At 47.9% G+C, this 23,917-nt stretch overlaps 1 pseudogene; it reads left to right on the forward strand.

Moving 5' to 3' along the window:
* The window catches only part of LOC144821659 (protein MAK16 homolog pseudogene), a 107,976-nt pseudogene that overhangs the window by 38,206 nt on the left and 45,853 nt on the right, over positions 1 to 23,917 (forward strand).

Raw genomic sequence — 23,917 nt, forward strand, 5'->3', positions numbered from 1 at the left:
TTTCATTCATTTAGAGGTACTTTGAGACATTTCATTTCAAACTGTTACAGAATTACTGCCTTAAGGCCATGTATTTTTGATAAAGTGGGGTTGGTTCTTGGTCACTCTGTATTAAGTTCCCCTCATTGGCACTGCTGCTAATGTCCCCTAGCAATTTGAATCTTACTTATGAAAATGAACAATGAATTTCAGCGACTTTTGCTGGAACTAATCGTTTTGAAGAACGTGGTGATGCACAAATGCTACTGCTGTCAGGGATTGTATTATGGAAACGCCCATTTAGTCTATATATAAGACAGTTATATAAATATGTCAAAATAATATTAATCGTTATAATACTCAGAGAACATTTAGTAGGTTTTATTTCTCTGTATAAACTGCTCTGAGTACCTTGGTTAATATGCCTGTCTCTATCTTTCACCATACCCGAGGTAGTCTTTGTAAAAGGAACCAGGAAGAGCTGAAATGCTCATTGGCTTATGTGGCATCTTTTTTACCTGTAGCCAAGCAACTTAGAGGGGACTACCAAGAATAGGGAGCTGGCTGCAAGCACTTATCCGGTCCTTTCTCCCACACTACTGGTACCAACAGCTCAACCCGCAGAACTGACAGAGTTCCACACAGTGTTGCCAGCCTCTGAAAGTAGCACATTTCCCCAGGTATGTCTGATCATCCAAATGTATCCAAGTGCAATATCGACCCCAGTAATGCAAACAGCTGCATCCTCTGGTTTCTCCCAAAATCCTTCAAATATCCCCACTATGAAACAGTTTCAATGTAAGTTGGAGTTTTCTTAGGTGTTGCTGGCTATGAACTGCAGTCGAATATTGACCTCAATCTGATCCCAGTATAAAGTGAGGTCACCCACCTTTCCACCTAAACTCATTGTCATGTACAAAGCAGGCTGTTCGCCTGAAATTCCCATACTGGTTATCTCTGCTAAATAGGATGCCAGCTGTAGTCTTAGTGTACGGATATTCCCTAACTTCAATCAATCAATCAATCAGTCAATTAATCAATCATGACATTTGTATAGCACGCTACTCACCCGGAAGGGTCTCAAGGCGCTGGGGAGAGAGGGGTCCGTTACTGCTCGAAAAGCGAGGTCTTGAGTTGCTTCCTGAAGAAGAGATGGTCCTGGGTTCGCCGGAGGTGGATGGGGAGGGAGTTCCATGTCTTGGCTGCCAGGTAGGAGAAGGATCTTCCACCAGCGGTGGCTCTGTGCATGCGTGGAATGGCGGCGAGGGCAAGGCTGGTCGACAGTAGCTGGCGGGTGGGCGTGTAGAAGGTCAGGCGGTTGTTGAGGTACTTGGGGCCCAGGTCGTGGAGAGCCTTGTGTGCGTGGGTGAGGAGTCTGAACGTGATCCTCTTGCTGACGGGGAGCCAGTGCAGGTCTCTCAGGAGGCCGGAGATGTGGCTGTGTCGGGAGATGTCCAGGACGAGTCGTGCGGAGGCGTTCTGGATGCGCTGGAGTCTTTTCTGTAGTTTGGCTGTGGTTCCGGCGTAGAGGGTGTTTCCGTAGTCCAGTCGGCTGGTGACGAGTGCCTGGGTGACTGTCTTCCTGGTTTCGGTGGGGATCCATCGGAAGATCTTTCGGAGCATGCGCAGGGTGTTGAAGCACGATGATGAGACAGCGTTGACTTGTTTGGTCATCGAGAGGGAGGAGTCCAGGATGAAGCCCAGGTTACGTGCGTGGTCCGTTGGCTCGGGAGTGGTGCCTAGGCTTATAAATGATAAAACATAAAATCTGACTTGTAAAATACTCCTTCTCTTGTCTCTTTCTGCTGTTCCCCTTGTTGGGCTCCGTAGTGGTCTGGCAGTACAATAAATCGTACATTTCTACAGATGCTTCTGCCTGGTCTCAACTGACTCATGCCTCACCAGATATGACCTTGAACCTGTTGTGGGAGACATGAATTCACATTGTTTGTCTGCAGCCTTGGCCATTTCCCTCTTTCACAATAACTGTTGAAGTCCCAGTAGCCTGATTGCTAGGTGCGATGCTGACTAGTGCAACAAATGATGACTCCATTGGGGAGTGAGCCACGGTCAGGCTCACTGCGGTGAGTGTGTTGTGGGGCATTAGTGTGCCCTATCATGGAGCTAGCACAACCAAGGACAAGGCAGGGCATGCAGTTACCAGTGGTGCCTGAGCTAGAGCAGGGCACACACAGGTTTTGTGAGCGGTGGTTACCTCTGCTAGTCAAAAGTCTCTACTCACAATGGGTGGCTGGTTCAAAGTACATTGTTGACATTGGCTTTTCCTTGGTTGTTTCTTTTGAGTAAGAACTGCCCCTCTCTCCTGAAACAGGTGAGAGGGTCCGTTGTTACTCAAACGAAACAACCAAGAAAAGCCAATCCCAACAATGCCTTTTGAACCATCCAACCATTGTGAGTTGAGACTTTTGATTAGCAGAGGTAACCACCGCTCACAAAACCTGCATCATGGTGAATTTTCTTTATTAAACAGTCTATTAACCGGTTAATGCAAACATTGAAAGTCAATGTTGGCACAGTGACATTACATGTAATCAGCAGCATAAGTAGTTCAGAGGATGTGGCGTAATGGCCAGAGCTTTCTACCTCGAGTGTTAGCACACTCGACCTCTGTGCACTGTTGCTTGGAAATATTTTCCAATGGAATTTTCAAAAACGCTCTGTAAATATACAGTATTAACTTAGATTTGTATTCTGATTTCCAGAATCATTAAATCACTCTGTATTATTTTCAAACATTTAGAACTTGTACATAAGCACATCAATTCACATATTCATTTTGATCATGAACAGAGAGATAAACAATGAATTGCATTCAAACAATACATAGAATCAGAGCTTTAAATCCATTTCACTGAGATGCCCGATGCATTTCGAGCCTGAGATGGCTCTTCTTCTGGGGCCTGAAATCTAAACATATAAAGACATACTGTGAGTTCCTGACAAGCAAGGGGCCAAGAAAATTTATTCATGAAAGCTTCGGGCCAATGAATAAATTTGCTTGTCCCCTTGCTTGTCAGGAACGCACAGTATGTCTTTATATGTTTAGATTTCAGGCCCCAGAAGAAGAGCCATCTCAGGCTCGAAATGCATCGGGCATCTCAGTGAAATGGATTTAAAGCTCTGATTCTATGTATTGTTTGAATGCAATTCATTGTTTATTTCTCTGTTCATGATCAACATGAATATGTGAATTGATGTGCTTATGTACAAGTTCTAAATGTTTGAAAATAATACAGAGTGATTTAATGATTCTGGAAATCAGAATAAAAATCTAAGTTAATACTGTATATTTACAGAGCGTTTTTGAAAATTCCATTGGAAAATATTTCCAAGCAACAGTGCACAGAGGTCGAGTGTGCTAACACTCGAGGTAGGAAGGTTCAGTTAGCAGGCACGTGATGTCAAACGTGCCACCACTGTAGCACGCATTATTAAAAAACACTTATTCAGCTAATAGTTCAGTTAATTAAAATTAAAAGGGAGTGCTTCTCTTCTGAACAATTCTCATCAGTAATGGCCAGAGCTGCCAGCTTTGGAGTTGGGGAACCAGGTTAGAGTCTCAACAGTGGCTCAGCATCCTGTGATTCTGGACAAATCACGTAATCTCCCCGTGCCTAAAAAGAAAATGAATCTGACCATGTGAAATATAACTGTTGCTCATGTAAGGCACTCCAATACCCTTGGGCCGAGTTTGTTCTATATAGAACTGTCAAAATAAAATAAATACAATATACCATGGTAGTACATTCAAACTATAATAATGTCATCTCCTACAGTTACCATTCACCAGTTTGCCCCCACACTTGTGTAATGAAGTACTCTTCATGAGCCTTGGTGTTCATTTAAGGTGGCAAGATTACTACTCAGAGGAGTCCAGAAATCAATCGAGCAAAATGAAGCGTAGAAGAAGGGTATGGGAATGGGTATACATTTCTGCAAGTTCCTCATAGTGGGAATATTTGAAGGGAGTTTGGAGGAACTAGAAATGTGAGATATTTACATCTAATGATGTCATTATTGCAGTTGGATCCACCGACAGTTCCACAGGTTGAGCTGTTGGCGCTGGCAGTGTGGGAGAAGAAAATGGTTAAGGGTTCGCAGCTAGCTCGTATTCCATGGTACCACCGCTCAGTTGCTTGACTACTGGCAAAAAAGACAACTTGGGAGCCACTGATGAGAACTTGAACTCCTACTTGTCTCCTTCTACAAAGACCCCCTCCACTGTGGTGGAAAGTAGTGCAGCAGAGGCATCCAGGAGCATCCCATCAGGCAATGAAGCAGGTGAGCATCTGTTCAATGCCTCTGTCAAGTGAGGTTTAGCAATTAAGGCACATCATGCCCTCTTTGAAGACACAGTTAATAGCTAATGAATTACGCATGCTCATGTTTCAGTATCACTTAAGAAAACTCCATCTTGGATAATGTAAAACTTGTGGAGTGCAAGCACTGCAATTTATGCCTGAGTTGTACCACTCTGGTCCAAAGCCAGCTTCACAGGCAACTGGAACCCACCTTATCTCTTGGACTGAAACAGTGCTGCTGCTCCCTTCTCTCTGTATAAAAAAACTGTCTTTGAGTCTCCACTCAATCATAGTGCTGATCCGGCGAACCATGGTGCGCCAAGCTGGCCTTGTGATGCCCAACAATCTGGACAGGACCACAGGCATGGAGGCCAAGAAGATAAGATAAGACAGAGGAAAAAAATATTTGGCTTTTGAAAGAACAGACAGGAGTGAGGGCTCCTGGATGTATGAGTCACAATGTCTCTGCCCTTCAGAAGACAGTCACAAGACCAGGCCCTCTCTTTGGAGTACTCACTACACACTGCACACAACTGCAACGATAAGCAGTGATAATGCATCTGGTCACCTTCCAAGGGAACACTAGGCGACCATTGTTGATCGTGAGAAATCTTCCTGCCAGGGGGGCAAAGAAATCTTAAAATGCAAAGAAAACCAGGAATATGGAAATACGAAGAGGAGACCTAAGGGTTGGATGGCTAACAGCCTCGTGAACCGAAATTATATTAAATATCAGCCAACAATATGCATGGTTCGGTGCAGCATGTTTATTCCTGACTGAGTGATGAAAACTGACATTTTAAATATGTGTTGTCCTTTTGACCTTTCTGCTTAGTTGCCATTCTACGCACCAGGCTTTTATTACTGAAACATAAGCCATTCTCTGCGTGGTTCGTGGCTGTGTGTGCGTGCAGCAGCTCTCTCGCCAACCTTGAATCGTGACGCTGCTTTGAGAATGCAGGAATTGGCAAGTGACCCCTGCCCAACTGGTTTTGTGATGAGCTTGCAAAGTCTTTCATTTTCCTGTTTTTGTTCAGCAGTCCAGAAGACCCTGCGGCATGCCATGAATTCGAGGCAAATTTCACGGCTATGGGATCGCAGAGGTCTTGGAACAATCACATGGGCTTTTAACATGGCCACTTTTTGCCAACAATATGCTTTCCTTGTTTGGAACACCATACCACGCCATGCGCTCTACAAATCTGTAAACATAATCATAAACATAAACATTCATTGTGTTGTAGAATGTAAAAATGACCTAAATCAAAAGTGCACTTTTGCTTGTTGGATTGTTCTTAAAAGCAGAACTCCTCCCTGGCAGATGAATCTGCCTGTCAGTGTTATATGACTTTAGAAAAGTCTCATTGATAATAGCATAACATACTTGTAAGTATTTTGCATTATATTGTGATTGCATATCAAAATTGAAGGATATTAACTGATTCAGTATAAAACAAACACTCATTTATGCAAATTCGCTTAAGTGTGTATGCTCCGATGCCATCTATTTATTGATGTATTTATTTATTTGGGGTTTTAGACTAACACAAATAATCACCTAATTGGTGGTCTCGCAGCTCCCGAGGGGTGGAAGCAATTGATTGACTGCAAGTAGCATGACAGAAGCAGGTCCTTCTAGGCCTTCTGCTGCAATGTTTTCTACTGGGCCCACTAAAGACTTCACAATGGTGTTAAAGCCTGGGGCGTGCAGATGTATAGAGGTTTCCCACCAATAGGACTACCATAAGGCGGTGCTATGCTGTGTCTGGGATAGATTGCATTGTGTCAGGCTTCTTCATAATTAGAAATGATGATTGCAATTAGAGAGGAACTGCTTGAGGACGGACACCTTCATAATTCAGATCAGTAACCTGCACCTAATGTTGTCTCAGTGAATGGGAGTCCATCATGAAACTGGGATGGTAGCGCATTGCTAATGGATGCAGCGCGAAAGTCTGAGAGGAGGAGAGGCTGTGAGAGGATTCAGATTAGGGCAGTTCTTGATTATAACTGCCTGGAACAAATGATGTACATTTGCAATAGATTACTGTTATGTTCTGATTTACTATTTGGGGCGTTGTTCTGAGCAGATAGCCATTTTCAGTGCTTTTTTCAATATTATATAACTTGTTTAACAAAATGTATAAGTGTTGTACCATAGCAATACAAAATGGAACCCTACCCTCCTGTAAGCGTATTGGCCCTCATTATAGGTGGTGTGGTATTCCTGGTCAGGATACCACTGTGCCCAATTATAACCTGCCCAGTGTTCCCACACCAGCATTTCCTGGGTACAGGTAAAAAACCTACATGGATAGGGCTGCAATTGCACCAATGTCTTGGTCCCATGCACTATTCCAACCCACATCCATGGAAAGGAGGTGAACAGAATGCTGCTCCCTACCCACCCGCAGCTTCTACCATGCTCTGAGACCATTCTCGCTTACTGCCTTCTGCCACCCACCCCGCACCAGCTGCTCTGCTTCCATTTACCACCTGTGCTCAGAGGCAGTTGGCAAATGGAAGCATATTTGACTGAGAGTGAGGTCAACCATAAGGATTTGGACCAGGTAAACTGAGATCTGCATGGTATTCCCCATTCTGACATGGAAGAGAGAGAGAGAGGGAGAGGGAGAGAGAGAGATAGAGAGAGAGTTGTGATGGGCCAAAAAAGCAAAAGCAAAAGGTTGAAGGCATACATTGAGGGCCTTTGTGTCATTCAGTGGGCCTCTTTTAAACTCAAAGAAAGGACCGTTCGTCGTAGCCTTTTCTCTTTCCATCAATCAATGATGGCAGAACAATAGACACCCACAACACCAAGCAGGTAACAACAAATTGTGCATTTGTTTACTTGAGCCCAGTCACAGAAAATCACAATAGGTCATTATATTCAGCTCAATTTGTTTTGGCAGTCAGGATTAACATCTGAAGTTAGAATATTGAGATGTCTGAATCAGACACTGGTCTTTCATGCCAAACTCCACCTACAAAGTGAGAAGCTGAAGAACAGGTACTCTAGAGTGAACACACTAAAGAAATACAGGGAAATGGCTAAAGGTACAACAACAAGATATTAAGACTTCATATCGAGATCCTTACATTTATGTGTGGGCATTAGGAGAGCCAGTATCATAATGATACCAGAGGGTCAGAATCTCTGATTCTGGCCAACATCACAAATCACAGATCTGGGGATTACAAGATATGTCCACTGAAATGGGAAATGCCATGCGTTCCTGGCCCAAATCAACTTGTTTCCCACTTCTGAGAGAAATATTAGTCCTAAATATGCTGACATTATCCACGTGGTTGGAGTTAGTGGTAAATGTGCCATGAATGGAACATACACGGCCTTTTAGGAGGGTGGTGAGGGTAAGAGAGGCAGAGAAGGGCAGATTAGGTGATGGAGGAGAATTGTCTGTTCCCTCATGCATTCTTGGAGAGAGAGAGCGCAGCAGCTGCCTGCAGCCCCCATAGCTCCACTCTTAAATTACAGGCTCCGTATTAGCAGGTTCAGAGTTTGTCTACCTGATCATTCTGGCCTCGGTGACCCTGGAAAACCTAGAATGGCCCAGAGCATGGGATACTGTCCCCAAAGGTTACTGCTCCAGACTACCTGTAATGAAGTATTAAAGAGATAAAATGGCAATAAAAAACTTTGGTGACAAAGGGTCTCTCTCGCTTTCATAAAAAAGGAAAAGAATGAAAAAGCTCTAATGTAAAAAAACATATTAAGTGAAATAACAGTTTTGTACATCACTTTGCTTAAATTAGAGCATGTGGTATGTAATTCGGCTGAAAGGAAAATATTTTTTATATGCCGTTCTTGCCATAATAAAACGTTCTTACTATGTGAAAACATACATCTTCTGAAGCCCCTTTAACAATCAAAATCAAAATAATGACATGATCATGCTAATGACAAATGAAGATTCTCAAAACTTAATCAAGATGGTACTTTAGTTCCCACAGAGCTCCAAGTGCTATCTGCATCAGTCGTGAAAGGTGTTCCCTCCATTTTCATAAACAACAGTTTACTGCTGCTGCCGCTCCTGCCTGCCTTTGCCGCCTCCTGCCTGCAGATTCCTTCGCTCGCTGCCTGCTGCTCCTGGGAATTTCCCGCTGCTCCTGGGAATTTCCCGCTGCCCGCTGCTTCTTGGAATTTCCCGCCGCTGCCTCCCTGCGGCCCCGCCCCCCTGTGATTCCATTCGCCGCCCCGCTCCCGCCACCCAGCTGCTCCTTCATCCCGGCTCCTTACTTAAGGGGACCGTAGGGGACCACAGAGTGTGACCGCTCAGCCCTCCACAGGGCTTGGTCGCCCCACTCACTGCTGCCGCTCCTGCCTGCCTTTGCCGCCTCCTGCCTGCAGATTCCTTCGCTCGCTGCCCGGTGCTCCTGGGAATTTCCCGCTGCTCCTGGGAATTTCCCGCTGCCCGCTGCTTCTTGGAATTTCGCGCTGCTGCCTCCCTGCGGCCCCGCCCCCCTGTGATTCCATTCGCCGCCCCGCTCCCGCCACCCAGCTGCTCCTCCCTCCCGGCTCCTTACTTAAGGGGACCGTAGGGGACCACAGAGTGTGACCGCTCATCCCTCCACAGGGCTTGGTAGCCCCACTCACTGCTGCCGCTCCTGCCTGCCTTTGCCGCCTCCTGCCTGCAGATTCCTTCTCTCGCTGCCCGCTGCTCCTGGGAATTTCCCGCTGCTCCTGGGAATTTCCCGCTGCCTGCTGCTTCTTGGAATTTCCCGCCGCTGCCTCCCTGCGGCCCCGCCCCCCTGTGATTCCATTCGCCGCCCCGCTCCTGCCACCCAGCTGCTCCTCCCTCCCGGCTCCTTACTTAAGGGGACCGTAGGGGACCACAGAGTGTGACCGCTCAGCCCTCCACAGGGCTTGGTCGCCCCACTCACTGCTGCCGCTCCTGCCTGCCTTTGCCGCCTCCTGCCTGCAGATTCCTTCGCTCGCTGCTCCTGGGAATTTCCCGCTGCTCCTGGGAATTTCCCGCTGCCCGCTGCTTCTTGGAATTTCCCGCCGCTGCCTCCCTGCGGCCCCGCCCCCCTGTGATTCCATTTGCCGCCCCGCTCCTGCCACCCAGCTGCTCCTCCCTCCCAGCTCCTTACTTAAGGGGACCGTAGGGGACCACAGAGTGTGACCGCTCAGTCCTCCACAGGGCTTGGTCGCCCCACTCACTGCTGCCGCTCCTGCCTGCCTTTGCCGCCTCCTGCCTGCAGATTCCTTCGCTCGCTGCCCGCTGCTCCTGGGAATTTCCCGCTGCCCGCTGCTTCTTGGAATTTCCCGCGCTGCCTCCCTGCGGCCCCGCCCCCCTGTGATTCCATTCGCGGCCCTGCTCCCACCACCCAGCTGCTCCTCCCTCCCGGCTCCTTACTTAAGGGGACCACAGAGTGTGACCGCTCAGCCCTGCACAGGGCTTGGTCGCCCCACTCACTGCTGCCGCTCCTGCCTGCCATTGCCGCCTCCTGCCTGCAGATTCCTTCGCTCGCTGCCCGCTGCTCCTGGGAATTTCCCGCTGCTCCTGGGAATTTCCCGCTGCCCGCTGCTTCTTGGAATTTCCCGCCGCTGCCTCCCTGCGGCCCCGCCCCCCTGTGATTCCATTCGCCGTCCCGCTCCCGCCACCCAGCTGCTCCTCCCTCCCGGCTCCTTACTTAAGGGGACCGTAGGGGACCACAGAGTGTGACCGCTCAGCCCTCCACAGGGCTTGGTCGCCCCACTCACTGCTGCTGCTCCTGCCTGCCTTTGCCGCCTCCTGCCTGCAGATTCCTTCGCTCGCTGCCCGCTGCTCCTGGGAATTTCCCGCTGCTCCTGGGAATTTCCCGCTGCCCGCTGCTTCTTGGAATTTCCCGCCGCTGCCGCCCTGCGGCCCCGCCCCCCTGTGATTCCATTCGCCGCCCCGCTCCCGCCACCCAGCTGCTCCTCCCTCCCGGCTCCTTACTTATGACGCCCCCAGAGCGACCGCGCAGCAGACGCGCGCAGCGGGAGCACCGATTGAGCGCCGAAGGTGCGCCAAAGGTAAGCCCGACTGCGCCCGTCCGCGCCTGGCCCGCGCCTGGCCCGCTCCCAGCGTCAGGACCCCTGGCCCTCCCCGCCGAGGCAAGACGACCCGACTGACCTACGACGCCACCACTCTCAACGCACTCAATGCCGGCCGGACCCACGCCTGCTGCCGAGCCACCCCGAGACGCACCCACGGACCCTTCACCTGCTGCACCTGCAAGTTCACCTGCCTCCGAACCTGCCCCGCACCCGCCAAGACAAACACCAGCAGCAACCACCTCAAGTGCATCCTGATCCACACCCGCTCCGTCCACAGTCACGCCGTGGAACTCTGGAACCTCCTCGACACTACATCACCGGACGTCGCCTTCCTCACGGAAACCTGGATGAACGCCTCCTCTGCACCCGACATCGCCATCGCCATCCCGGACGGGTATAAGATCATCAGGAGGGACCGCATCAACCAGACCGGAGGTGGCATCGCCATCGTCCACAGGAACACCATCCGCATCACGACCGACGCCAACGACTCCTTCGCCGCAGCCGAACATCTCCACTTCCAGATTCACACCGACCCTAAGACGACCTTCAGAGCCACCCTCGTCTACAGACCCCCGGGACCACGCACACAATTCAGCAAAGACATCACAGACTTCATCAGCCCGCACGCCCTCCCCTCCACTGACTACATTCTCCTCGGGGACCTCAACTTCCACCTGGAGAACAACAAGGACCGCAACACCACCGCCCTGCTGGAAAACCTCGCCAACCTCGGACTCAAGCAACTGGTCAACACCCCCACCCACTACGCCGGCCACACGCTTGATCCCGTCTTCTCTTCCAGCAAGTACATCACCTTCAGCCACGCCACCGGACTCCACTGGACCGACCACAGCTGCGTCCACTTCAGCTTCAAAAGATCCACGACACACCACCACCCACAACAGGTACCTCACAGGAATTGGAGCAAGACCACCGCAGACCAGCTCACCACCTCCCTCAGCCAGAGCCCAACCGCCAACACAACGGACCCCAACGAAGCAGCCCGCAACTTCACACAGTGGCTGACCGCCTGCGCCGACGACCTCGCGCCACTAAAGAACCCTCCCAGCAGACCCAGAAGCAAGAAGGCATCCTGGTTCACCGACGACCTCAAGGACTCCAAGAAGACCTGCCGCACCCTCGAGAAAGCCTGGCTCCTCGACCGGACCACCAACAACATGACCGCCCTCAAACACGCTACCCGCAAGCACCACCAGCTCATCCGCACCACCAAGAAGAAATCCCTGAAGGAACGACTGGACAACAACGCCCACGACAGCAAAAAGCTCTTCACTATCGTCAAGGAGTTCTCCAACCCCAGCACCGGCTACAACGACATCACTCCGTCACAAGACCTCTGCGACTCCCTCGCCTCGTTCTTCCACCGCAAGATCGCCGACATCCACAACAGCTTCGGCGCCCCACCCACGCACCCAACCGTCGAACCAACGCCCCCCACCGCCACCCTTCGCACCTGGACCACGGTGACCACCGAAGACACAGCCCGCACGATGAACACCATCCACTCCGGATCACCGACCGACCCCTGCCCACACCACGTCTTCAACAAGGCCGACTCCACCATTGCACCCCAACTCCGGAACATCATCAACGCCTCCTTCAACACCGCCACCTTCCCGGAGAGCTGGAAGCACGCCGAGATCAGCGCCCTCCTGAAGAAACCTACAGCGGACCCCACCGATCTCAAAAACGTCTGCCCCATCTCGCTCCTCCCTTTTCCTGCTAAAGTCATCGAGAAGATCGTCAACAGACAGCTGACCGCCTTCCTCGAGACGAACGGATCCCTCGACCCCTCGCAGTCTGGCTTCAGAGCCAACCACAGCACCGAGACCGCCCTCATCGCAGCCACCGACGACATCCGGACCCTGCTCGACAAGGGGGAAACAGTGGCCCTCATCCTCCTGGACCTCTCCGCTGCGTTCGACACGGTCTGCCACCGCACCCTAGTCCAGCGCCTCAGCAACATCGGTATCCAAGAGAAGGCACTGGAGTGGATCATCTCGTTTCTCGCCGGAAGAACACAAAGAGTCCGCCTCCCCCCGTTTTGCTCCGAGGCCACCGAAGTCATCTGCGGCGTCCCGCAAGGATCTTCACTCAGCCCCACCCTCTTCAACATCTACATGAAACCTCTCGCAATCATCGCACGCCAGCACAACCTCAACATCATCTCTTACGCCGACGACACCCAGCTGATCCTCTCCCTCACCAGAGACCCCGACACTGCCAGAACCTGCCTACTCGAAGGGATGAAAGACGTCGCCGAGTGGATGAAGGACAGCCGCCTGAAACTGAACTCGGACAAGATGGAAGTCCTCATCCTGGGATCTTCGCCCTCCGCCTGGGACGACTCCTGGTGGCCCCCAGCCCTGGGCACCGCACCCAAGCCAACCGACCACGCACGCAACCTGGGCTTCATCCTGGACCCCTCCCTCTCGATGACCAGACAAGTCAACGGCGTCTCCTCATCGTGCTTCAACACCCTGCGTATGCTTCGCAAGATCTTCCGCTGGATCCCGACGAGACCAGGAAGACTGTCACCCAGGCACTCGTCACCAGCCGACTGGACTACGGAAACGCCCTCTACGCCGGAACCACAGCCAAGCTACAGAAAAGACTCCAGTGCATCCAGAACACCTCCGCCCGACTCATCCTGGATGTCCCCCGACGCAGCCACATCTCCAGCCACCTGAGGAACCTGCACTGGCTCCCCGTCGACAAGAGGATCACGTTCCGGCTCCTCACCCACGCACACAAGTCTCTCCACGACCTGGGCCCCAAGTACCTCAACGACCGCCTGACCTTCTACACGCCCACCCGCCAGCTACGGTCCACCAGCCTCGCCCTCGCAGCCGTACCACGCATCCGAAGAGCCACCGCCGGAGGAAGATCCTTCTCTTACCTGGCTGCCAAGACTTGGAACTCCCTCCCCATCCACCTTCGGCTGACCCAGGACCATCTCGCTTTCAGGAAACAACTCAAGACCTGGCTGTTCGAGCAGTAGCATACCCCTCCCCCCAAGCGCCTTGAGACCCTCCCGGGTGAGTAGTGCGCTATACAAATGGCATGATTGAAAGAATGAAATCTCAAGAAAGTAAAAATCCACCATGCCACATAGCCGCAATGCCCAGTCTCCTCAAACAACATCCACTGAAGTTCACTCGATCCCAGCAGCCCATACACAATACAATTAAACAATGAATAAAAATGTACTGTTACTCAGAAGATTCAATCTGTCAATAACCACAGAGCGAGAAGAAATCAGATACAATGGCAAACAAGCAATTCAAACAACCCCGCATAATATCATACAAACCGAACCATTTGCACAGATCCGCACCACCAGACCATACATTCTGTAGACACCAAAGACGGTGATTCAAAGGATTTCCAACAACAACAATTGAGCAGACAGCTCCAGAGCACTCCCAGGTCTCAAATCACCACACCCACAATCTGATGGTCCATGGGTTTCATGCTCTTCTTAAAGTGCAGCTAGTTTTTGTTTATCCTCCACTATCATGCTACCTTGAAACAAGCATTTGCAATGCAAAAGGTCTCGCATTTATGACACTCTTGTAAATGCAATACCTATTTCATTACATATGCTTGTTTAGTGTCGGCTGCGCCCCTTTCCTTAGATGCCTAAGGAAAGGGGTGCGGGCGCCATTAAAGTGAAAGCGCGGTATGGAGTGCTTTCATGAAAAAAAAGCATTTGTTTGTCAAATTGACAAACAAATGGGTTTTTTGGTAAACGCGCTCCATGCTGTTGTTTCTCTTTAATGGCAGCCGCGCCCCTTTCCTTAGATGTGGCGTGTCTAAGGAAAGGGATACGGCCGCGATTAAAGGGAGAGTGCGGGATGGGGGAGTTAAAAAAAAAGGAATAAATGGTAAAACAAAAAAATCCCGTGCAGCGGTGTTCGGCGGCGCAAATAAATCAAAGGCGCGGCCGCCACGTGCCATGAAATAAAAATAATAAAGCTTTGGGAGAGAACGTGTCCTGCCATTTAACGATATAGTGCTCAGATGCTGTAATTAAACCTACTGAGTAACAACACATGGAACAGGGGGTGTCGCCATTGGAGGTTACAAAATGAGACTATGTCGTACTAAGGAGGGACTACTAAGCCTATTAACAAATGAAAATCCACAGTTTCGAAATGGCAATGACACAAGCCAATAAAAAATATGGGTGGAGAGTTGGTGGAGTTTCACGTCCATACCTGAATACAGCTTGCCTCGCAGAGCAGCGCATGTGCTGCTCAGGCTCAACCTAAAAACCACCTACAGGCAGTTGTTCCATTCCTAACACAATATATGAATTAAAAAGCTCAACCCACTTAGTAGTCATCAAGGAGACAGACTGTTGGGGTCTTCAGACACAGATGCAGAAATCATCTGCTAACAAACTTCACCACACTTCACAAGAATCATGCATGGCCTTCATTGTCATTGCATATTAAGTAACAAGTAAGTTGACGGCTCAACCTGCAATGGGAGACAAAAAATAACAAACGTTTAGAAGATGTGTCTTTAGTAAAAACATGTTTAAACATCAAACTATGCATCTTGAACAATGTTGATTCTTTCTTGGTTTTACTCTATGTTGGCTGGCTTTCCTGTCCGGACTGTATCTGACCCTCAGCTCAATGGGCATATCGCTCGCTCACATGCCGCCTATCGTGTTATCTAAAGGTCAAGGATCTCCGCTAGTCCCTCTGGATCAACTCCCTCCCCAGGAGCCTCTCCCCATCACCTTGGACCCCAAGGGCCTACACCAAGGCCCTCTTTCTCCGCTCGCTGTCCCAACAAACCCCATGCCCCTTTCTGACTGGGTTACGCGTCTGGATGATATATCTCTTCAGCTGCACCTCTTCGCTACTGAACTACGTGACCTGAAAGCTCTCTCACATGACCTTTTCACCGTGATCAGATCCCTCCTCACCTCTACAAACCTGCCTAGAGCCCCCCATACTGGGAGTGATCGCTTGGGTCAGGCTTAGCCCCCCCTGTCTCACAAACCATTTCCTTAGCTAACACGCCATACTGCCCCAGAGATGTGAGAAAACTTTGCACCCACTGAACTCAATGACCTGCACAACTCTTACTCTACCAGGTCCCATTGCAACTTGATCCTGCCGAACAACATACAATCCATCCTTTCCAACCCATACAGAGAACCTCCTTACAATCCTAGAGTCATCAATAAAGACAACCTCAAGAGAGTGAATGTTAATCAGTCTCCATCATACACTCATCCTCCTGGACTTAAATGTGTACCACTCAATTACAGGTGAGCCAATAAACACGCTTCAGACATATTTGACCTCATCAAATACAAAGATTTAGACATTATCATCCTCACTGAAACATGGCTAAATCCCACCTCCACCCCTTTCCTAGACCTTCTAGTATCTCCTACTCATGACATAATTAGGCTAGACAGATCCCGGAAGCTGGGGGGTGGTATATTGTTATTGTTATTGTTATTTCGGTTTCTATAGCGCCAACTCACCGGCAGGTCTCAAGGCGCTCATGACCAGAGGACAAAACAACACTTAAATAGATCAAAGAGACAGTACCGTGTACAAATTAATATGAGTCAAAGCTTCCCTAAATAAAAATGTTTTTAATGATTTCCTAAAACGTAGTAAATTACCTTCTTTCCGGAGGGCCTCGGGTAGTCTGTTCCAAATTTGAGGAACCAAGACTGAAAAAGATCTCCTGCCCTTCGTTGTCAGTTTAAACCTTGGGCAGACTAACAACTGAGCATCAGATGACCTCAAAGTTCGTTCCGGTTTATAAATCTGCAGACGTTCCTTAATATAGGCAGGTGCTTGCCCATAAATTGCCTTGTGAGCAGTACAAAGGCTTTTAAACTCAGCCCTTTGTCTAATAGGGAGCCAATGTAGGTTCTGAAGCAAATGAGAAGCATGGGATCTCCTTGGGAGTCTGAAGATGAGTCGTGCAGCATCATTCAGAACAATCTGCAATCTATTGGTCAGATTTTTAGGTAGACCCAAATAGAGAGCATTCCCGTAATCCAGCCTCGAGATGATTGTGGCCGAAACTACAGTGCGAAGCATGGATGTAGAAAGAAGGGGGACTCATTTGCGCAATTGTCTAATCAGACCAGTACAGGTCCCTACAACCGAAGAGATCTGGCTAATCATTGACAATTCGCTGTCAATTTTAATTCCAAGGCTTTTCACCTTGTCACAGGGTATTGGGGTGGGGCCCAGTTCTTGAGGCCAGTATAGGTCACTCCATGGCGAACTTGTGGTCGAAACCACTAACACCTCGGTCTTTTCAGGATTGATTTTCAGTAGATTTGCCGTCATCCAACTGACTACAAATCTAAGAATATCCTGAGCATACTTCTGTGCAGAGACAGTATTGTCTATGCTGAGTAGCAGCTGGGTGTCGTCAGCATAGTTAAAAACATGGCAACCCATGTCTACCAGGGAGTTGATCAGTGGTTGCATATAAAGATTAAATAATACTGGGGACAGTGCGGAGCCCTGTGGAACTCCGCACGTCAAATTACCCACCTCCGATAGACAATCCCCCAACTGAATTCGCTGCGTCCTCCCTGATAGGAAGGATTGAAGCCATTGAAAGGCCTTATCCCGGATACCGAACTTGGCCAACCTGTCCAGAAGTAGGGTGTGGCTGACAGTATCGAATGCCGCTGAAAGATCTAAAAGTATCAGGGCGCTCGGTTTTTTACTGTCAGCCATCCCCCTAAGCTCATCCAGCACCGAGAGCATCACCAACTCGGTGCTATGGTGTGCACGAAATCCCGCCTGACGCTCCTGGAAAAGGTGGTGAGACTCCAGGAACGAGGCCAGTGACTTCAGCACGTGTTGTTCCAGGACTTTGGACAAGAACGGCAATTGGGAAATAGGCCTATAGTTTTTCAAGATGGTAGAATCAGCTCCTGGCTTCTTTATCAATGGCTTCACTCGAGCTTCCTTAAAACTGGCTGGTCCCGTCCCTGTTTCCAATGATTTATTCAGGAGGGAGGTAATCTGATCTTCTAGAATAGAATAGCATAGCGTTTATTCATAGGATCACACTTTCAAACTCTCACTTAGAGTCATCTTCACCCTCCTCCTATGAATACCTTTGTCTCAGCGTCTCTAGTAATAACCTGCCGGTTTGCAAACATCGCACTTTTTATCACCCCCGGGAGACAATCTCCCCTTCATCGAGCAATTAATGGAAGTCACCTCTGGCAATGTCGACTCAGTCGTGTCCCAAATTTTCCTTGGTGATTTCAACCTTCACTGGTCTAACTCCAATGACCAAGCGGTAACATGCCTTACAACATTTTTGAATGATCAAGAAGTGACTCAGCACTGTGACCAACCAACTCACAACAAAGGTTAAACTCTAGACCTCATTATCTCGAAAGGGCAGATTATCACATTGGACACCATTACCCCTTGCGACTGGTCCGATCACCACTGTATCGTGTTTTATATAAACAGGGAGGTGGCGTTGATGAAGGCCCAACCAATGAAATCAAAGGTCTGGAAAAGGGACCTCAGATCAATAAACTCAGTTGATCTAGCAGCCCACTAATTGATGTTCAGTTACTCATTGACTCCTACAACTCGACCATCTCCATCATCCTGGACGACATTGCACCGCTCCAACAAAAAAAAGCCTCACCAAAAATATCCAAACCTTGGTACAATGACAATTTAAACACGGAACGCTGCAACCTTAGGGCAGGTGAATGTTCCTGGAGATCAAATCCCTTCTTGGAACAACTAAAACTCCTTAGAGAGGTTAGAAGCTTTTACCGCAAACAAATCAAGAGTGCCAAGGCAGACTACTTCAGACATCAACAGGATCAAGCTGCAAACGAGCCCAAGAAACTATTTGAGTTGGTCAAACAGCAATCTACTGAAGGCCCAAACAACTCTGAATCTGGAGGCAGCCCACCTTCTTGAAAAGATCTTGCTGCTTTCTTCACTGAGAAATCAAGGCTCATCTCCATTGATCTCGCTACCAAGAAGGCACTCCTACCATCCCCTGGGTCCGTACCACCCCTTGACCTCTCATAAAAGAGCAAACCTATCAGCCTGAATACCAAGAATATTGTGACATGGGACACCTTTACCCCTTTCAATGAAAAAGACATCAACAAGATTCTTCAGAACATCAATCCATCTAAGCACTTTAGTGACCCGCTGCCTCTGGCCATCTTCAAAGAAATAAAGAATGCACTCATCCCCACCTGGCCAAGGATTGTAAATGCTTCTCTTTCACAAGGCATGATTCCAGACTGCCTAAAAGCAGCGTAGGTGTCACCTATTTTAAAAAAACCTTATGCAGATAACTCTGACCGTAATAATTTCCGCCCTATCTCCAACATCCCCACATTATCCAAACTACTTGAAAAATGCATACTAGACCAGCATCAATCCGGCTGCTGGAAGGGGTACAGTAACGAATCGGCTCTCAGGCATGTGATGGATGACATCTTGAAAATGCTTGATCAAAATGACTAAGTGTGGGCCAAAAATCCATTCCGCTTGCGGAATTTGCGGATTTTCTGAAATTTTGCGATCCGCGAATCTCGCGAAATTGCCGAAAAATCCGCAAATCCGCTCACGGGTGGATTTTTTTTTTGGGCCCACTGGAAGCACTTACAGTTACGGCAGGTGCTCGAGTTGAAGCTATCCTTGTAACCATTTTAGAATGGCACCGGCAAGCTGCCAGATTTGAAGTTGCAATTTCAACTCTGGCAGTTTGCCGGCGCCATTCTAAAATGGTTACAAAGTTAGTTTCAACTCGGGCACCTGCCTTAACTCTGTAAGTGCTTCCTGTGGGCCAAAAATTAAACCTCAACAGGAAGCACTTACAGATATAAATAAAGCAGGTGCCCGAGTTGAAGCTCAAATTCAGTAACGTTTTAATCAGCCCAAAACATTAGTGAGCACGGTCGAGGCTGGGCATGTGTGCTTTAACCCCATATCTGCCATCAAAGATTAGCTGTAATACTCGAGGGAGGTCTTTGCATCCATGAGTTTCTCAAGCGCAATCCCCGTATAGTTCCTGTGACCAGGAGGCTGCTTTCTCCTCACCTGCTTCCCTGCTCGCTCTCTGACCCTTTATTCACAAGAGGCATGTTGACACGCATAGAAGCCCCGCACCACACACTAGCGGTATCAAACGTCTTCCCGCCCTTTCCCAACTATGATGGACAGCTCACTCAACGGACCTCGGCGCCTTTTGGCGTGGTGGAAAAGTTACAGGCACACATGGTCAGTGGAGACAAATCTTCTGGCCCTTTACGCAGCTGCAGTGTAGGAAAAGCACTATACATTTACCCAACGAGGTAGCACTTACTGATTAGCCAGTAGAGTACTCCAGTACTCCAGTTGAGTAGAGTGCAAATCGCAAACAAATCAGCGAGTTCGCGGGAATATCTGCAAATTCGCAGATTGTTTTGCGATTTTGCGTGAATTTTGCGGGCCGCAGATCCGCAAAATTCGCCCATACCTAAAAATCACTCATGCTTCCTAATCCTCCTGGACCTTTTCTTCCGCTTTTGACACGGTGAACCACGACAACCTCCTATCCATTGTGAAGAACAGGATGGGTTTCTCAGGTCGGGTGTTAAAATGGTTCTCGTACTTCCTTCACAAAGAATCAAGGCACATATCCCCTATCCCAAAATCGGTTATGAAGCGCAAATTCAGCTTAAGATTGCCGTTCCAGCACACAAAACCCTGCATTTCAAACCTCCCAGGTACCTTGCCCAAAAGCTTGAATTATCCTGTGGTGGGAGAGCATCAAGAAGCGCTATCACTCTCCTCCTGAAACTACCCATCCTTAAGAAAAAGGCAACCGCTCTCCGGGCCTTCTCCGGCACTGCTCCAAGGATTTGAAACTCTCTTCCACCGGAGGTTCGCAGAATCTCTTCAACTACCGTTTTCAAACTTAAAGCCAAAAGATTCCTAATGAACACATTTTTACCTTAATTTGGTCTTGGATTACTTGCTCAAGACCACTGCTCCTACAACCATTGTACCCTCATGTGATGCTGCTCGTCTTTGCTGGATTTTGTGTCCCCCTTCGTAGCCTGTTATATTCAGGTTTTTCATATTATTCTCTGTGATTCACTTGTCTAGGAAACACGCGATTATTCCAGTTGTATATTCTTACTTGTGGTCAATACTGGATTTATGTCCTTCCTCCCTTTCTTTGTAAAGCGCTCTGATATACCTCGGGATCTGGTTCGTTCCATATAAAACTTTATAAATAAAATAAAAGAAATAGATTGTATTATCTGGCCAAAGAACTGTTTTCCTGGTTAACTCACTGCATGAGCACATTTGCACCAAAGCATCATCAAAACATTGATACACTTTTAAATGCTACAGTGCAACAGCCCATATTTCCAACAGATTAACAATAATTACCTTATTACTTAATCTAAGATGGCCGACTGTTTAAGGAGCTCCCACAGGGAGTTCCCCCGGCTAGTGATCGCTGTTTGGCGTAAATCCCCAGAAAACCCCCTTGTTCGAGTCCCCGACCATTTGGAGATGAAGGCAAGGATCTTTTTTTTAACCGTATTTATTGTATCTTTCAAAACATTAAATTTCCCTTTCCCCTACATCCAAGCAAACACAAAGCAACAGACACAGATAACCAGATACAGGTTGAAATAGTAGCCAGGAGATATAGTAAGACTTACATACATAATAACAACCTCATAACACATCAAAGATACCGTAACAAAAATTGATTCCTGTCCTTGTGATATAAGCCAATCCCTCAAAGGGGCCCAGATCTGAAGCCCGCTTTTCCACGCTCAGATACCTTTGCGTCCATAGACAACCCTCTTGATATGATAAGCTAAGATTAACTGAGCCAACAAATGATTAAATGACGGAGGTGCCGGGTCAAGCCAAGCTGTTGCCAGGCATAGTCTAAGTACTGCCATGGCAAAAAAAAAAAAAAAAAGAAAACACATCCATGGGGAGAGCCAAGGGAAGAGCCTCCTGCTCCTGCTCCTGGGCTCCTAACAAGATCAATTAGGGGGGTAACTTTGATCCCCAGGTTTAATTGCAACAAAACAAAAAAGAGATATCTCCCTTCTCAGATTCACTAGACCCGGACATTCTGCCAGCATATGCACCAGTATTGACTAGGCTAATTCTAAGGAGGAGTGTGTGTCCTCTGTTGATTGTAGGAACCTCGCATATCGAGCAGCATGTTTCTCTATATCAACCCCCATCCTATCCTTTAACAGTCTGTATATGTCTCCGATCGAAGATTTGTGCCTAGCTAGTACATCTAGAAGTTGACACCTGTTAAACCCCTCTCCACCTCCCCTTTTTCTTCCCTATGAAGTCCCTAATTTTCAGGAATTTGAAGAATTTGTTATTCCCTAAGAGGAACTTACTCCTCAGGTTTACAAAAGTTGTAAAACTCTTATCAATGAAGAAATTCCCCCCCAAAAATGGACCAAAATTTGTCCTTCATCGTTTAATATATGGGCTGTGAAATATATCCGGTAATAGAAAATTATCATAAAGAGGGGTATACAAACTGAAGCAAGTAACCCGAGTTTTTTTCTAATACTAGTCCATACACTAACTGCATATATAAGTGTCTTGAACCTAACCTTTTTAAAATAGCCAAACTCGAATTGCCGGAACAAGCAGCCACGAACCACAGCTCCAAGGGTTAATTAAAAACATGAGGTTACAATATTCCGACTGAGCTCTTCTTGAGGCAGATCAAACAACAGGAGTATTATTTGTTGTAGTGTCGAGACCCAGTAATACAATCAGAAGTTTGGTGTGGTCCATCGCCCCATTCCATGGGGAGGGAAAGGAACTTCAGGGCCCTCCGGGGCCTGGCATATGTCCAAAGAAACCGCCCAATCATCCTGTCCATGAATTATTCACCTCAAGGGGTATAGCCCTAAAGAAATACAAAATTCTTGGAAGAAACATAATTTTGATTAAGTTGCACTTCCCAATCAGGGAAAGTCTAAGATTATTCCATTTTAACAGTTCGGCTTTGGTTTTATAAATGAATAGACCCAAATTACCCTTCACCACATCATCCACATCAGTGCTATTATTAACGCCCAGGTATATTGTGTTGGGGACCACCCGTATATCCTCAAACGTAATGTTTTCATTAATAAGTATTTGAGTTTTATCCCTATTAAGTCTTTATCCCCTGATGTGTCCAAAGCAATCAGCCTCCTCTTCAATCTCCATGACTGCTTCGTTAGGGGCAGGGGTAAAAATCGTACAGTCATCTACGTAAGCTAGAATTTTCGTCTCCCAGCCCCTAGTTACCCTCAGTGTCATTAAGGCATTACCTTGAATCCAGAGGATTAAAGGGTCTATATAGAGGGCAAATAAAAAGGGGGAACACGGACAGCCATGCCTTGTCTCCCGCTGGATTCTAACCAACTTTGACTCCCCCCATGAGAGAGATTTTAGCTATAGGTTTAATATCTAGCATCTTAACCCACGCTATAAAATCCGTGCTTAGACCCTTCTTCTCTAATATCGCCCACAAATAGGGCCAGGAGACCCTATTGAACGCTTTCTCAATATCTAATAACAACAACGCCATAGGGTCTCCTTGGATTTTAGCCACACCAAATAGAGTGATTACCTGGTGGATGTGGTCTGTGGTGCCCATCCCTGGGATAAATCTGTGTTGTATGGGTGAGACAATTTTTTTAATAACCATAGATAGTCTTGAGGCTAAGATTTTAGCAAAAAGCTTAGTATCAGAATTGATTAACGTAATGGGCCGATAAGATCCTAGCTGATTCAATGGTTTCCCTTTTTTGCCAATACTACCATCCTAGCCGAAGCCCATGAGTCAGGAGGAGGATTGCCCTTCTGAATCGCCTAGAATACCTCTAATATGAGGTTATTAAGGGTGGAGGCAAAAACGTTATAAAATTCCCCCGGGATAAAACCTGTCCCCACGGCTTTTCCAGATGCTAATCCCACTGCTGCTACTTTGATTTCTTCTATTGATATGGGTAGATCTAAAAGCTCCTGATCCTCCCCTCCCAGTCTATCCATAGACACCTGATCTAAATATAACTCTATCCTTTCCGGATCTACTTTCTCCTCTGCATACAGCTTTTGATTAAAACTTTGGAAGGCGGAGAGTATCCCACCTGCTTCAGAAATGGGACCCAGCTCGGGATCTAAGATTTGTTTAATATCGCCGTACGTTGCCTGTTGTCTAGCATGAAAAGCAAAGGTACACTCCACCTTTTCACTCAATTCATAGGTTTTATTTTTCCATACTGTGTATTTTTCGGCCGTATTTTTAGCCCAGATGTCCCCTATAGCGGTTTTGGCTAATATAACCTGAAGCTGGGCTGCCTCGATGTCAAGACCACTAGTAACAGCCTCCACCAGACCTGCCTCTGCTTGCGCTAGTCTCTGATAGAGTCCCTGCAGTTGGTGTTTCTCTTTTTCTGCCTATTACAGCTATATCTCATAGTTTCCCCACAAATACCGGCTTTAAAATTCGCCCACAC

Source organism: Lissotriton helveticus, chromosome 2_2 (genome assembly GCF_964261635.1).
Source record: "Lissotriton helveticus chromosome 2_2, aLisHel1.1, whole genome shotgun sequence".
NCBI classification, from domain to species: domain Eukaryota; kingdom Metazoa; phylum Chordata; class Amphibia; order Caudata; family Salamandridae; genus Lissotriton; species Lissotriton helveticus.